The 3610-nt window shown below is 42.5% G+C and overlaps 1 long non-coding RNA gene across 1 annotated transcript; it reads left to right on the forward strand.

Annotated features, from left to right (window-relative positions):
- The first annotated feature begins 1046 nt into the window (after positions 1-1046).
- LOC129201193 (uncharacterized) lies at positions 1047-2604 on the forward strand. The gene is made up of 3 exons (XR_008575304.1): positions 1047-1166; positions 1264-1413; positions 2576-2604. It is a non-coding gene; the product is annotated as an uncharacterized LOC129201193 (long non-coding RNA).
- The last annotated feature ends 1006 nt before the right edge of the window (positions 2605-3610 follow it).

Genomic DNA, 3610 nt, shown 5'->3' on the forward strand with positions numbered 1-3610 from the left:
GTAGGCATGTTACAGCAGTGAAAAGAGCAGAGGTCTCTTTCTTTACAAACAGCATCTATAGGACTGTTTTAATAAAGCCTAAAGCTCTTTGACTGACTGTCAATAGTTTCTGTAAGAACAGAAGTAGAAGCAGCAGTTTTTAAAATAAAGGTTGAGTCTGTTCTCTGTTTCGGCTGGGGCTCCTCAGTACAAGATCAACCCTAAGGGCTGTGTGGTTTCTTCTTCCACCCATACGCTTCTTATGTCTCTCTCTCTCATTTAATTCATTGGGTAAGTCTGGGTGTCTCTTCCCTTCTCTGCCCCGCACGTGCTTCTGACCTCCCTGCTGCTTTTTTTCCCCTCTTCAGGCCTGTCTCTTCAAAGCCAGTTGAAATAGCCCTTCTGTTTTCAAGAACCTAACTGGTTAATTTCCACATCTTTGGAGGTGCCATAAATATTTGGGGGTTTTAAGTCCTTTATTTGACTTTATTAAAAGAATGAATTTTGGTAGATACTGTGTTAAATCTCTGAGCACATACATTTCATTTGTAGGTACCTGATTATGACGCAGTTATTAAACAGCCCATGGACCTGTCGGCAATTCTCTCTAAGATTGACTTGCACCAGTACCTAACTGCAGGAGACTTTTTAAGAGACATCGATCTAATCTGTAGCAACGCTTTAGAGTACAACCCAGATAAAGATCCTGGAGGTGAGGATGTGTTTTTATCCCTAATTTGGAACAATTTGAAAGGTATAAATTGATAAATGTCATCTGTGGACAGTAGACCTGGGATCAGATCATTTTAAACATCAACAGAGAGCATTTCTTGCCAGGAAGTAAATGTTGTAGCATTAAACTACTTGGGCATGCAATTGTGATAGAAGCGTTGATCAGTAACTAGTGCTTTTGCTTTAATAATTAACTTTTATCTTGTTACGCTGAAAATATTCACTGAGAGGACTTTTCAGAAGCTACCTATGACAAGAGCAAAATCTTTCCAAGTAATCAAAGGATTTTGTTGGCTGTTAGAAAATACTCAGGTCTGACTGTAAAATTGCAGATCGTCTCATTAGGCACAGAGCTTGTACTTTGAGAGATACTGCGTATGCCATAGTGAGGGAAGAAATAGATGAAGACTTTGAACAACGCTGTGAAGAAATTCAAGAATCTCGTAAGAAAAGAGGTATGGTTTTTTGATACGAAGGATCTTAAGGCTTGTCTCAGGATTTGTAACCAACAACGCAAGACACAATTCTTTGCTATCTGTTCTTTATTGCAAGGTTGTAGCTCTTCAAAGTATGCTCCCTCTTACTACCGTGTAATGCCAAAGCAGAACTCCGTTCCTGGGTGTACGAAAACAGACCCAAAGTGTAATGAAAAAATGAAGATAGCAGCAGCACCTGTAGATGCCAGTACACCCCGCTCTAACAGTAAGTTGCATTTTATTCAGACTTCCTTGGAGAAGGTGCTAAAGTCACCGATACCTTCTCTGTTCTTGTGACATAACAGGTTTCTCTGATGCCTGGTTCTTCATGCCAGAGGCGTTACGTTTTTTAATTTGTTTCAAAATGTGAGATAAATCCAGAGGTTGTTCATTCAATATGGTTCTGAAGTTCAAGTGCAGTGGTTGGTTTACATTGAAAGACACTGGCCCTGATGGCCCAACCGACATTTCATGGCTCCCAAGTTGCTACCTCTCGGAGGCAAAAATGTTGTCCATGGCAGTTTCTGAATACTCAACTAGTTTTTAGTTATACGAAACAGTATTTTTCCCTTCTCTGCCCTCAAACGTTGAACTCTGTGCCACCTCTTACTGTGATTTCCAGCCGAAGGGGGAAAGGGGAAAAATTAGGGAAGCAATAATAATAGACAGGGAGAGATCCTTATTTCCTCACTTTTCCTGTGAAAAGGACATGAAAGAACAAAGGGACTTGGATCTCGTAGAGTTAAAACGCATGACGTGGTGTGAAGTTTCCTGGTCTCACTGGCATGACTGGGAATTTTGCCGTTGACTTCACCCACGTGCTTCGTGCTGCACTCCGTGAATACAAGGAACGGTGGGTTTTTCTGGAAGGCAAAAGTGCAAAGTTTGTTTTAAACAAGGTTAACTGCATCAGAAAGCATATGAGGTGTAAGTCTTTAGGGACAATTTTTTTCTCCGGCAAATATTCCCTTAAAATTGCATCTATAATGCTGCCCAACTTCAAGCTGTACTTCAAGCGGCATGGGCCCAGAGTCCCCTGCAGAATACAAGACTTACATCCTAATGTTTGCAATGGAAGATGTGTTTCCTTAACCTTAATTATTTTGGAGCGTTACCGAGCAGTGCTGTTAATGGCAATGTGACTCTATTTTTTTTCCTGGTTTTACCCTGCCTTTTTCCTCTAGTGCTTTTTTTTGTGTCTAATTGTTACGGAGCAGTGACTTTTGCCAGAAAGTAAGTGAAAGTCAAGCATTTCTCAGTGAAAAAATGGTAGAAATCCTGTCTCTGTCGTCGCAGAAAGCGACTGTATTCCAGGTACAGGATACTTCGCCGACACTGTGTTCCAGATAAACAGAAATGCTGACTTTAAGAAACTTGTGTCGTTCCAGATTCGTGGGTACGCCGTACGACTCGTGGGAGACATTCTCAGGCAGAAGAGCAACAGGTGACGTGTGCCGATAAAGCCAAGGAAATTCTCACACAGCCAGTGATTGTGGATTACTATGAGCTCAAAGTAAGTCTAATTTCAATTTTGTTAATACTGAAACAGGACGTTGCCTTGCTACGTGTGAATTAAGTCAGTTAACCAATGCCAATTAAAACAATTTATGGGAAGGATATAAAGCTTGTGAAAGAATTCAACCTGTAATGGACTCTGACTGCTGTGTTGCCGCAGCTGGTGTAGGCTGCTGTTCTTGATTTTGGTTCTCTTCCTCATCTTTAATTTAAAAGGGCTTGTTGAATTTGAAAATAGCCCACTAGCAGCCTGCTAGTACTGTTGGTTCCTAATGTCTTAACAGTTGTTACGATGGATTTGGGGGCTGGGTTTTGGGTTTTGCATGTTTTCAGTTATTAGGAACCTGAAAAGAACCTTTATTTCTAGCAGTGATGACTCGAAACCTGAAGTTAGGTTGACATAAAGCTCATCAAGGATAAAATACTAATACCTACTTTTCTGAAATTCTTTCAAAACCCAGTGTGAGAATTTTACATTCCTACAGTTCCAGTGTTATAAGGGTTTTCCAGTCCCTCGTAGAAGCCGCTATCCTAGGCTACAGTTGGGGAAAGGGTTAAAAATGGCCTAGCTGCAGGGGGTAAAGGAGATTCCTTTGCGTGGATTGCAGAGGGTAGAACAAGGGCCTCATCTTCAGGGGATATTGCAGTGAGGAAGTTAGGAAAATTGCTAGGTTGGAGTCCTGGAGGTTGGCCAAAGCAGAGGAGGCCTGCTCTTTACCTGCCCTGACGAGAGAGGGAGTATTACACGGCTGTTTCCCCTGTGTGGGGAGAAGCCAGGACAGGCTGTGATGATGGGCATCCCCCAGCGAGTCGTATTCTAGGCAGAGGCCCTCACTTGGTCTGTTGGGTGACCCCAAGGGCTCTCCTGCCTGCACCGCTGGGGGGGTCCCTCACCCTGGAGCTGGGCC

Source organism: Grus americana, unplaced genomic scaffold (genome assembly GCF_028858705.1).
Source record: "Grus americana isolate bGruAme1 unplaced genomic scaffold, bGruAme1.mat scaffold_83, whole genome shotgun sequence".
In the NCBI taxonomy this organism is placed as follows: domain Eukaryota; kingdom Metazoa; phylum Chordata; class Aves; order Gruiformes; family Gruidae; genus Grus; species Grus americana.